The sequence below is a fragment of the Phoenix dactylifera genome, chromosome 4 (assembly GCF_051530095.1).
Source record: "Phoenix dactylifera cultivar Ajwa chromosome 4, Ajwa_hap1_PhDact_Kaust_v1.1, whole genome shotgun sequence".
Lineage (NCBI taxonomy): Eukaryota > Viridiplantae > Streptophyta > Magnoliopsida > Arecales > Arecaceae > Phoenix > Phoenix dactylifera.
Genome location: NC_143193.1, coordinates 38040040 through 38049554, shown reverse-complemented (window position 1 = coordinate 38049554; position 9515 = coordinate 38040040). Strand labels below are relative to the sequence as shown.

Below are 9515 nucleotides of genomic sequence, written 5' to 3'. Positions count from 1 at the left end.
GCTTTGTCATAAAAGGGAGTTTCGATGGGCATGTCATGGGTGCGATCATACCAGCACTAATGCACCGGATCCCATCAGAACTCCGCAGTTAAGCGTGCTTGGGCGAGAGTAGTACTAGGATGGGTGACCCCCTGGGAAGTCCTCGTGTTGCACCCTTTTTATTTTTTTCTCCACTTTTTTATTTTTTGATAATATTTATTTTTAATTTTTCGGCTTTTGGCTTTTCCTCTTCGGATAATTTTTTTCCCCCGAAAATAAACTGAGTCCGGGGACTGGCGGTGCCATGCCGCATAGCGGGACCAGCGCGTTGAATCCTACGCCAGAACGGCCCCGGCGGCGCGAATGTCTCGGGCCGTCGAGGTCTGCTGCTTTGTCATAAAAGGGAGTTTCGACGGGCATGTCATGGGTGCGATCATACCAGCACTAATGCACCGGATCCCATCAGAACTCCGCAGTTAAGCGTGCTTGGGCGAGAGTAGTACTAGGATGGGTGACCCCCAGGGAAGTCCTCGTGTTGCACCCCTTTTATTTTTTGCCCGCTTTTTTATTTTTTGATAATATTTATTTTTAATTTTTCGGCTTTTGGCTTTTCCTCTTCGGATAATTTTTTTCTCCCGAAAATAAACTGAGTCCGGAGACTCGCGGTGCCATGCCGCATAGCGGAACAGCGCGTTGAATCCTACGCCAGAACGGCCCCGGCAGCGCGAATGCCTCGGGCCGTCGAGGTCTGCTGCTTTGTCATAAAAGGGAGTTTCGAATGGCATGTCATGGGTGCGATCATACCAGCACTAATGCACCGGATCCGATCAGAACTCCGCAGTTAAGCGTTCTTGGGCGAGAGTAGTACTAGGATGGGTGACCCCCTGGGAAGTCCTCGTGTTGCACCCTTTTTATTTTTTGCCCGCTTTTTTATTTTTTGATAATATTTATTTTTAATTTTTCGGCTTTTGGCTTTTCCTCTTCGGATAATTTTTTTTTCCGAAAATAAACGGAGTCCGGAGACTGGCGGTGCCATGCCGCATAGCGGAACAGCGCGTTGAATCCTACGCCAGAACGGCCCCGGCAGCGCGAATGTCTCGGGCCGTTGCGGTCTGCTGCTTTGTCATAAAAGGGAGTTTCGAAGGGCATGTCATGGGTGCGATCATACCAGCACTAATGCACCGGATCCCATCAGAACTCTGTAGTTAAGCGTGCTTGGGCGAGAGTAGTACTAGGATGGGTGACCCCCTGGGAAGTCCTCGTGTTGCACCCTTTTTATTTTTTGCCCGCTTTTTTATTTTTTGATAATATTTATTTTTAATTTTTCGGCTTTTGGCTTTTCCTCTTCGGATATTTTTTTTTTTCCGAAAATAAACTGAGTTCGGAGACTGGCGGTGCCATGCCGCATAGCGGAACAGCGTGTTGAATCCTACGCCAAAACGGCCCCGGCAGCGCGAATGTCTCGGGCCGTCGAGGTCTGCTGCTTTGTCATAAAAGGGAGTTTCGAAGGGCATGTCTTGGGTGCGATCATACCAGCACTAATGCACCTGATCCGATCAGAACTCCGCAGTTAAGCGTGCTTGGGCGAGAGTAGTACTAGGATGGGTGACCCCCTGGGAAGTCCTCGTGTTGCATCCTTTTTATTTTTTTCTCCACTTTTTTATTTTTTGATAATATTTATTTTTAATTTTTCGGCTTTTGGCTTTTCCTCTTCGGATAATTTTTTTCCCCCGAAAATAAACTGAGTCCGGAGACTGGCGGTGCCATGCCGCATAGCGGGACCAGCGCGTTGAATCCTACGCCAGAACGGCCCCGGCGGCGCGAATGTCTCGTGCCGTCGAGGTCTGCTGCTTTGTCATAAAAGGGAGTTTCGATGGGCATGTCATGGGTGCGATCATACCAGCACTAATGCACCGGATCCCATCAGAACTCCGCAGTTAAGCGTGCTTGGGCGAGAGTAGTACTAGGATGGGTGACCCCCAGGAAAGTCCTCGTGTTGCACCCCTTTTATTTTTTGCCCGCTTTTTTATTTTTTGATAATATTTATTTTTAATTTTTCGGCTTTTGGCTTTTCCTCTTCGGATAATTTTTTTTCCCGAAAATAAACGGAGTCCGGAGACTGGCGGTGCCATGCCCCGTAGCGGAACAGCGCGTTGAATCCTAGCCAGAACGGCCCCGGCAGCGCGAATGTCTCGGGCCGTTGCGGTCTGCTGCTTTGTCATAAAAGGGAGTTTCGAAGGGCATGTCATCGGTGCGATCATACCAGCACTAATGCACCGGATCCCATCATAGCTCCGCAGTTAAGCGTGCTTGGGCGAGAGAAGTACTAGGATGGGTGACCCCCTGGGAAGTCCTCGTGTTGCACCCTTTTTATTTTTTGCCCGCTTTTTTATTTTTTGATAATATTTATTTTTAATTTTTTGGCTTTTGGCTTTTCCTCTTCGGATAATTTTTTCCCCCCGAAAATAAACTGAGTCCGGAGACTGGCGGTGCCATGCCGCATAGCGGAACAGCGCGTTGAATCATATGCCAGAACGGCCCCGGCAGCGCGAATGTCTCGGGCCGTCGAGGTCTGCTACTTTGTCTTAAAAGGGAGTTTCGAAGGGCATGTCTTGGGTGCAATCATACCAGCACTAATGCACCGGATCCCATCAGAACTCCGCAGTTAAGCGTGCTTGGGCGAGAGTAGTACTAGGATGGGTGACCCCCTGGGAAGTCCTCGTGTTGCACCCTTTTTATTTTTTGCCCGCTTTTTTATTTTTTGATAATATTTATTTTTAATTTTTCGGCTTTTGGCTTTTCCTCTTCGGATAATTTTTTTCCCCCAACAATAAACTGAATCCGGAGACTGGCGGTGCCATGCCGCATAGCGGGACCAGCGCGTTGAATCCTACGCCAGAACGGCCCCGGCAGCGTGAATGTCTCGGGCCGTCGAGGTCTGCTGCTTTGTCATAAAAGGGAGTTTCGAAGGGCATGTCATGGGTGCGATCATACCAGCACTAATGCACCGGATCCCATCAGAACTCCGTAGTTAAGCGTGCTTGGGCGAGAGTAGTACTAGGATGGGTGACCCCCTGGGAAGTCCTCGTGTTGCACCCTTTTTATTTTTTGCCCGCTTTTTCATTTTTTGATAATATTTATTTTTAATTTTTCGGCTTTTGGCTTTTCCTCTTCGGATAATTTTTTTTTTCCGAAAATAAACTGAGTCCGGAGACTGGCGGTGCCATGCCGCATAGCGGAACAGCGCGTTGAATCCTACGCCAGAACGGCCCCGGCAGCGCGAATGTCTCGGGCCGTCGCGGTCTGCTGCTTTGTCATAAAAGGGAGTTTCGAAGGGCATGTCATGGGTGCGATCATTCCAGCACTAATGCACCGAATCCCATCATAACTCCGCAGTTAAGCGTGCTTGGGCGAGAGGAGTACTAGGATGGGTGACCACCTGGGAAGTCCTCGTGTTGCACCCTTTTTATTTTTTGCCCGCTTTTTTATTTTTTGATAATATTTATTTTTAATTTTTTGGCTTTTGGCTTTTCCTCTTCGGATAATTTTTTCCCCCCGAAAATAAACTGAGTCCGGAGACTGGCGGTGCCATGCCGCATAGCGGAACAGCGCGTTGAATCTTACGCCAGAACGGCCCCGGCAGCGCGAATGTCTCGGGCCGTCGAGGTCTGCTGCTTTGTCATAAAAGTGAGTTTCGAAGGGCATGTCATGGGTGCGATCATACCAGCACTAATGCACCGGATCCCATCAGAACTCCGCAGTTAAGCGTGCTTGGGCGAGAGTAGTACTAGGATGGGTGACCCCCTGGGAAGTCCTCGTGTTGTACCCCTTTTATTTTTTGCCCGCTTTTTTATTTTTTGATAACATTTATTTTTTATTTTTCGGCTTTTGGCTTTTCCTCTTCGGATAATTTTTTTCCCCCGAAAATAAACTGAGTCCGGAGACTGGCGGTGCCATGCCGCATAGCGGAACGGCGTGTTGAATCCTACGCCAGAACGGCCCCGGCAGTGCGAATGTCTCGGGCCATCGAGGTCTGCTGCTTTGTCATAAAAGGGAGTTTCGATGGGCATGTCATGGGTGCGATCATACCAGCACTAATGCACCGGATCCCATCAGAACTCCGCAGTTAAGCGTGCTTGGGCGAGAGTAGTACTAGGATGGGTGACCCCCTGGGAAGTCCTCGTGTTGCACCCCTTTTATTTTTTGCCCGCTTTTTTATTTTTTGATAATATTTATTTTTAATTTGTCGGCTTTTGGCTTTTCCTCTTCGGATAATTTTTTTCCCCCGAAAATAAACTGAGTCCGGAGACTCGCGGTGCCATGCCGCATAGCGGAACAGCGCGTTGAATCCTACGCCAGAACGGCCCCGGCAGCGCGAATGCCTCGGGCCGTCGAGGTCTGCTGCTTTGCCATAAAAGGGAGTTCCGAAGGGCATGTCATGGGTGCGATCATACCAGCACTAATGCACCGGATCCGATCAGAACTCCGCAGTTAAGCGTGCTTGGGCGAGAGTAGTACTAGGATGGGTGACCCCCTAGGAAGTCCTCGTGTTGCACCCTTTTTATTTTTTGCCCGCTTTTTTATTTTTTGATAATATTTATTTTTAATTTTTCGGCTTTTGGCTTTTCCTCTTCGGATAATTTTTTTCCCCCGAAAATAAACTGAGTCCGGAGACTCGCGGTGCCATGCCGCATAGCGGAACAGCGCGTTGAATCCTACGCTAGAACGGCCCCGGCAGCGCGAATGCCTCGGGCCGTCGCGGTCTGCTGCTTTGTCATAAAAGGGAGTTTCGAAGGGCATGTCATGGGTGCGATCATACCAGCACTAATGCACCGGATCCCATCATAACTCCGCAGTTAAGCGTGCTTGAGCGAGAGAAGTACTAGGATGGGTGACCCCCTGGGAAGTCCTCGTGTTGCACCCTTTTTATTTTTTGCCCGCTTTTTTATTTTTTGGTAATATTTATTTTTAATTTTTTGGCTTTTGGCTTTTCCTCTTCGGATAATTTTTTCCCCCAGAAAATAAACTGAGTCCGGAGACTGGCGGTGCCATGCCGCATAGCGGAACAGCGCGTTGAATCATACGCCAGAACGGCCCCGGCAGTGCGAATGTCTCGGGCCGTCGAGGTCTGCTGCTTTGTCTTAAAAGGGAGTTTCGAAGGGCATGTCTTGGGTGCGATCATACCAGCACTAATGCACCGGATCCCATCATAACTCCGCAGTTAAGCGTGCTTGGGCGAGAGAAGTACTAGGATGGGTGACCCCCTGGGAAGTCCTCGTGTTGCACCCTTTTTATTTTTTGCCCGCTTTTTCATTTTTTGATAATATTTATTTTTAATTTTTCGGCTTTTGGCTTTTCCTCTTCGGATAATTTTTTTTTTCCGAAAATAAACTGAGTCCGGAGACTGGCGGTGCCATGCCGCATAGCGGAACAGCGCGTTGAATCCTACGCCAGAACGGCCCCGGCAGCGCGAATGTCTCGGGCCGTCGCGGTCTGCTGCTTTGTCATAAAAGGGAGTTTCGAAGGGCATGTCATGGGTGCGATCATTCCAGCACTAATGCACCGAATCCCATCATAACTCCGCAGTTAAGCGTGCTTGGGCGAGAGGAGTACTAGGATGGGTGACCACCTGGGAAGTCCTCGTGTTGCACCCTTTTTATTTTTTGCCCGCTTTTTTATTTTTTGATAATATTTATTTTTAATTTTTTGGCTTTTGGCTTTTCCTCTTCGGATAATTTTTTCCCCCCGAAAATAAACTGAGTCCGGAGACTGGCGGTGCCATGCCGCATAGCGGAACAGCGCGTTGAATCTTACGCCAGAACGGCCCCGGCAGCGCGAATGTCTCGGGCCGTCGAGGTCTGCTGCTTTGTCATAAAAGTGAGTTTCGAAGGGCATGTCATGGGTGCGATCATACCAGCACTAATGCACCGGATCCCATCAGAACTCCGCAGTTAAGCGTGCTTGGGCGAGAGTAGTACTAGGATGGGTGACCCCCTGGGAAGTCCTCGTGTTGTACCCCTTTTATTTTTTGCCCGCTTTTTTATTTTTTGATAACATTTATTTTTTATTTTTCGGCTTTTGGCTTTTCCTCTTCGGATAATTTTTTTCCCCCGAAAATAAACTGAGTCCGGAGACTGGCGGTGCCATGCCGCATAGCGGAACGGCGTGTTGAATCCTACGCCAGAACGGCCCCGGCAGTGCGAATGTCTCGGGCCATCGAGGTCTGCTGCTTTGTCATAAAAGGGAGTTTCGATGGGCATGTCATGGGTGCGATCATACCAGCACTAATGCACCGGATCCCATCAGAACTCCGCAGTTAAGCGTGCTTGGGCGAGAGTAGTACTAGGATGGGTGACCCCCTGGGAAGTCCTCGTGTTGCACCCCTTTTATTTTTTGCCCGCTTTTTTATTTTTTGATAATATTTATTTTTAATTTGTCGGCTTTTGGCTTTTCCTCTTCGGATAATTTTTTTCCCCCGAAAATAAACTGAGTCCGGAGACTCGCGGTGCCATGCCGCATAGCGGAACAGCGCGTTGAATCCTACGCCAGAACGGCCCCGGCAGCGCGAATGCCTCGGGCCGTCGAGGTCTGCTGCTTTGCCATAAAAGGGAGTTCCGAAGGGCATGTCATGGGTGCGATCATACCAGCACTAATGCACCGGATCCGATCAGAACTCCGCAGTTAAGCGTGCTTGGGCGAGAGTAGTACTAGGATGGGTGACCCCCTAGGAAGTCCTCGTGTTGCACCCTTTTTATTTTTTGCCCGCTTTTTTATTTTTTGATAATATTTATTTTTAATTTTTCGGCTTTTGGCTTTTCCTCTTCGGATAATTTTTTTCCCCCGAAAATAAACTGAGTCCGGAGACTCGCGGTGCCATGCCGCATAGCGGAACAGCGCGTTGAATCCTACGCTAGAACGGCCCCGGCAGCGCGAATGCCTCGGGCCGTCGCGGTCTGCTGCTTTGTCATAAAAGGGAGTTTCGAAGGGCATGTCATGGGTGCGATCATACCAGCACTAATGCACCGGATCCCATCATAACTCCGCAGTTAAGCGTGCTTGAGCGAGAGAAGTACTAGGATGGGTGACCCCCTGGGAAGTCCTCGTGTTGCACCCTTTTTATTTTTTGCCCGCTTTTTTATTTTTTGGTAATATTTATTTTTAATTTTTTGGCTTTTGGCTTTTCCTCTTCGGATAATTTTTTCCCCCAGAAAATAAACTGAGTCCGGAGACTGGCGGTGCCATGCCGCATAGCGGAACAGCGCGTTGAATCATACGCCAGAACGGCCCCGGCAGTGCGAATGTCTCGGGCCGTCGAGGTCTGCTGCTTTGTCTTAAAAGGGAGTTTCGAAGGGCATGTCTTGGGTGCGATCATACCAGCACTAATGCACCGGATCCCATCATAACTCCGCAGTTAAGCGTGCTTGGGCGAGAGAAGTACTAGGATGGGTGACCCCCTGGGAAGTCCTCGTGTTGCACCCTTTTTATTTTTTGCCCGCTTTTTTATTTTTTGGTAATATTTATTTTTAATTTTTTGGCTTTTGGCTTTTCCTCTTCGGATAATTTTTTCCCCCAGAAAATAAACTGAGTCCGGAGACTGGCGGTGCCATGCCGCATAGCGGAACAGCGCGTTGAATCATACGCCAGAACGGCCCCGGCAGCGCGAATGTCTCGGGCCGTCGAGGTCTGCTGCTTTGTCTTAAAAGGGAGTTTCGAAGGGCATGTCTTGGGTGCGATCATACCAGCACTAATGCACCGGATCCCATCAGAACTCCGCAGTTAAGCGTGCTTGGGTGAGAGTAGTACTAGGATGGGTGACCCCTTGGGAAGTCCTCGTGTTGCACCCTTTTTATTTTTTGCCCGCTTTTTTATTTTTTGATAATATTTATTTTTAATTTTTCGGCTTTTGGCTTTTCCTCTTCGGATAATTTTTTTCCCCCGACAATAAACTGAGTCCGGAGACTGGCGGTGCCATGCCGCATAGCGGGACCAGCGCGTTGAATCCTACGCCAGAACGGCCCCGGCAGCGCGAATGTCTCGGGCCGTCGAGGTCTGCTGCTTTGTCTTAAAAGGGAGTTTCGAAGGGCATGTCTTGGGTGCGATCATACCAGCACTAATGCACCGGATCCCATCATAACTCCGCAGTTAAGCGTGCTTGGGCGAGAGAAGTACTAGGATGGGTGACCCCCTGGGAAGTCCTCGTGTTGCACCCTTTTTATTTTTTGCCCGCTTTTTTATTTTTTGGTAATATTTATTTTTAATTTTTTGGCTTTTGGCTTTTCCTCTTCGGATAATTTTTTCCCCCAGAAAATAAACTGAGTCCGGAGACTGGCGGTGCCATGCCGCATAGCGGAACAGCGCGTTGAATCATACGCCAGAACGGCCCCGGCAGCGCGAATGTCTCGGGCCGTCGAGGTCTGCTGCTTTGTCTTAAAAGGGAGTTTCGAAGGGCATGTCTTGGGTGCGATCATACCAGCACTAATGCACCGGATCCCATCAGAACTCCGCAGTTAAGCGTGCTTGGGTGAGAGTAGTACTAGGATGGGTGACCCCCTGGGAAGTCCTCGTATTGCACCCTTTTTATTTTTTGCCCGCTTTTTTATTTTTTGATAATATTTATTTTTAATTTTTTGGCTTTTGGCTTTTCCTCTTCGGATAATTTTTTTCCCCCGACAATAAACTGGGTCCGGAGACTGGCGGTGCCATGCCGCATAGCGGGACCAGCGCGTTGAATCCTACGCCAGAACGGCCCCGGCAGCGCGAATGTCTCGGGCCGTCGAGGTCTGCTGCTTTGTCATAAAAGGGAGTTTCGATGGGCATGTCATGGGTGCGATCATACCAGCACTAATGCACCGGATCCCATCAGAACTCCGCAGTTAAGCGTGCTTGGGCGAGAGTAGTACTAGGATGGGTGACCCCCTGGGAAGTCCTCGTGTTGCACCCCTTTTATTTTTTGCCCGCATTTTTCTTTTTTGATAACATTTATTTTTAATTTTTTGGCTTTTGGCTTTTCCTCTTCGGATAATTTTTTTCCCTCGAAAATAAACTGAGTCCGGAGACTCGCGGTGCCATGCCGCATAGCGGAACAGCGCATTGAATCCTACGCCAGAACGGCCCCGGCAGCGCGAATGTCTCGGGCCGTCGAGGTCTGCTGCTTTGTCATAAAAGGGTGTTTCGATGGGCATGTCATGGGTGCGATCATACCAGCCCTAATGCACCGAATCCCATCAGAACTCCGCAGTTAAGCGTGCTTGGGCGAGAGTAGTACTAGGATGGGTGACCCCCTGGGAAGTCCTCGTCTTGCACCCCTTTTTATTTTTTGCCCACTTTTTTATTTTTTGATAATATTTATTTTTAATTTTTCGGCTTTTGGCTTTTTCTCTTCGGATAATTTTTTTCCCCCGAAAATAAACTGAGTCCGGAGACTCGCGGTGCCATGCCGCATAGCGGAACAGCGCATTGAATCCTACGCCAGAACGGCCCCGGCAGCGCGAATGTCTCGGGCCGTCGAGGTCTGCTGCTTTGTCATAAAAGGGTGT

General features: G+C 49.2%; 23 non-coding genes and 3 pseudogenes across 23 annotated transcripts; all 26 read left to right on the top strand.

Annotated features, from left to right (window-relative positions):
- Positions 1-37: 37 nt before the first annotated feature.
- LOC149764782 (5S ribosomal RNA) lies at positions 38-156 on the top strand. Its single transcript, XR_016412366.1, has one exon. It is a non-coding gene; the product is annotated as a 5S ribosomal RNA (ribosomal RNA).
- A 248-nt stretch (positions 157-404) lies between these two features.
- On the top strand, positions 405-523 carry LOC149764781 (5S ribosomal RNA). The gene has a single exon (XR_016400994.1). It is a non-coding gene; the product is annotated as a 5S ribosomal RNA (ribosomal RNA).
- A 246-nt stretch (positions 524-769) lies between these two features.
- Positions 770-888, top strand: LOC149764780 (5S ribosomal RNA). Its single transcript, XR_016407571.1, has one exon. It is a non-coding gene; the product is annotated as a 5S ribosomal RNA (ribosomal RNA).
- A 245-nt stretch (positions 889-1133) lies between these two features.
- On the top strand, positions 1134-1252 carry LOC149764779 (5S ribosomal RNA). The gene has a single exon (XR_016401933.1). It is a non-coding gene; the product is annotated as a 5S ribosomal RNA (ribosomal RNA).
- Positions 1253-1498: 246 nt separating this feature from the next.
- LOC149764778 (5S ribosomal RNA) lies at positions 1499-1617 on the top strand. The gene has a single exon (XR_016408178.1). It is a non-coding gene; the product is annotated as a 5S ribosomal RNA (ribosomal RNA).
- A 248-nt stretch (positions 1618-1865) lies between these two features.
- Positions 1866-1984, top strand: LOC149764777 (5S ribosomal RNA). The gene has a single exon (XR_016404932.1). It is a non-coding gene; the product is annotated as a 5S ribosomal RNA (ribosomal RNA).
- Positions 1985-2228: 244 nt separating this feature from the next.
- LOC149764776 (5S ribosomal RNA) lies at positions 2229-2347 on the top strand (annotated as a pseudogene).
- Positions 2348-2593: 246 nt separating this feature from the next.
- Positions 2594-2712, top strand: LOC149764775 (5S ribosomal RNA). Its single transcript, XR_016412888.1, has one exon. It is a non-coding gene; the product is annotated as a 5S ribosomal RNA (ribosomal RNA).
- Positions 2713-2959: 247 nt separating this feature from the next.
- On the top strand, positions 2960-3078 carry LOC149764774 (5S ribosomal RNA). Its single transcript, XR_016412664.1, has one exon. It is a non-coding gene; the product is annotated as a 5S ribosomal RNA (ribosomal RNA).
- A 246-nt stretch (positions 3079-3324) lies between these two features.
- On the top strand, positions 3325-3443 carry LOC149764773 (5S ribosomal RNA; annotated as a pseudogene).
- Positions 3444-3689: 246 nt separating this feature from the next.
- LOC149764772 (5S ribosomal RNA) lies at positions 3690-3808 on the top strand. The gene has a single exon (XR_016401991.1). It is a non-coding gene; the product is annotated as a 5S ribosomal RNA (ribosomal RNA).
- Positions 3809-4054: 246 nt separating this feature from the next.
- On the top strand, positions 4055-4173 carry LOC149764771 (5S ribosomal RNA). Its single transcript, XR_016411267.1, has one exon. It is a non-coding gene; the product is annotated as a 5S ribosomal RNA (ribosomal RNA).
- Positions 4174-4419: 246 nt separating this feature from the next.
- Positions 4420-4538, top strand: LOC149764770 (5S ribosomal RNA). Its single transcript, XR_016406839.1, has one exon. It is a non-coding gene; the product is annotated as a 5S ribosomal RNA (ribosomal RNA).
- Positions 4539-4784: 246 nt separating this feature from the next.
- Positions 4785-4903, top strand: LOC149764769 (5S ribosomal RNA). Its single transcript, XR_016408929.1, has one exon. It is a non-coding gene; the product is annotated as a 5S ribosomal RNA (ribosomal RNA).
- Positions 4904-5149: 246 nt separating this feature from the next.
- LOC149764768 (5S ribosomal RNA) lies at positions 5150-5268 on the top strand. The gene has a single exon (XR_016406676.1). It is a non-coding gene; the product is annotated as a 5S ribosomal RNA (ribosomal RNA).
- A 246-nt stretch (positions 5269-5514) lies between these two features.
- LOC149764767 (5S ribosomal RNA) lies at positions 5515-5633 on the top strand (annotated as a pseudogene).
- A 246-nt stretch (positions 5634-5879) lies between these two features.
- Positions 5880-5998, top strand: LOC149764766 (5S ribosomal RNA). Its single transcript, XR_016401990.1, has one exon. It is a non-coding gene; the product is annotated as a 5S ribosomal RNA (ribosomal RNA).
- A 246-nt stretch (positions 5999-6244) lies between these two features.
- On the top strand, positions 6245-6363 carry LOC149764765 (5S ribosomal RNA). Its single transcript, XR_016411266.1, has one exon. It is a non-coding gene; the product is annotated as a 5S ribosomal RNA (ribosomal RNA).
- A 246-nt stretch (positions 6364-6609) lies between these two features.
- LOC149764764 (5S ribosomal RNA) lies at positions 6610-6728 on the top strand. Its single transcript, XR_016406838.1, has one exon. It is a non-coding gene; the product is annotated as a 5S ribosomal RNA (ribosomal RNA).
- Positions 6729-6974: 246 nt separating this feature from the next.
- Positions 6975-7093, top strand: LOC149764763 (5S ribosomal RNA). The gene has a single exon (XR_016408928.1). It is a non-coding gene; the product is annotated as a 5S ribosomal RNA (ribosomal RNA).
- A 246-nt stretch (positions 7094-7339) lies between these two features.
- LOC149764762 (5S ribosomal RNA) lies at positions 7340-7458 on the top strand. Its single transcript, XR_016406674.1, has one exon. It is a non-coding gene; the product is annotated as a 5S ribosomal RNA (ribosomal RNA).
- A 246-nt stretch (positions 7459-7704) lies between these two features.
- Positions 7705-7823, top strand: LOC149764761 (5S ribosomal RNA). Its single transcript, XR_016402780.1, has one exon. It is a non-coding gene; the product is annotated as a 5S ribosomal RNA (ribosomal RNA).
- A 247-nt stretch (positions 7824-8070) lies between these two features.
- LOC149764760 (5S ribosomal RNA) lies at positions 8071-8189 on the top strand. Its single transcript, XR_016406673.1, has one exon. It is a non-coding gene; the product is annotated as a 5S ribosomal RNA (ribosomal RNA).
- A 246-nt stretch (positions 8190-8435) lies between these two features.
- Positions 8436-8554, top strand: LOC149764759 (5S ribosomal RNA). The gene has a single exon (XR_016401927.1). It is a non-coding gene; the product is annotated as a 5S ribosomal RNA (ribosomal RNA).
- Positions 8555-8801: 247 nt separating this feature from the next.
- Positions 8802-8920, top strand: LOC149764758 (5S ribosomal RNA). Its single transcript, XR_016411265.1, has one exon. It is a non-coding gene; the product is annotated as a 5S ribosomal RNA (ribosomal RNA).
- Positions 8921-9166: 246 nt separating this feature from the next.
- Positions 9167-9285, top strand: LOC149764757 (5S ribosomal RNA). Its single transcript, XR_016408882.1, has one exon. It is a non-coding gene; the product is annotated as a 5S ribosomal RNA (ribosomal RNA).
- Positions 9286-9515: the final 230 nt, after the last annotated feature.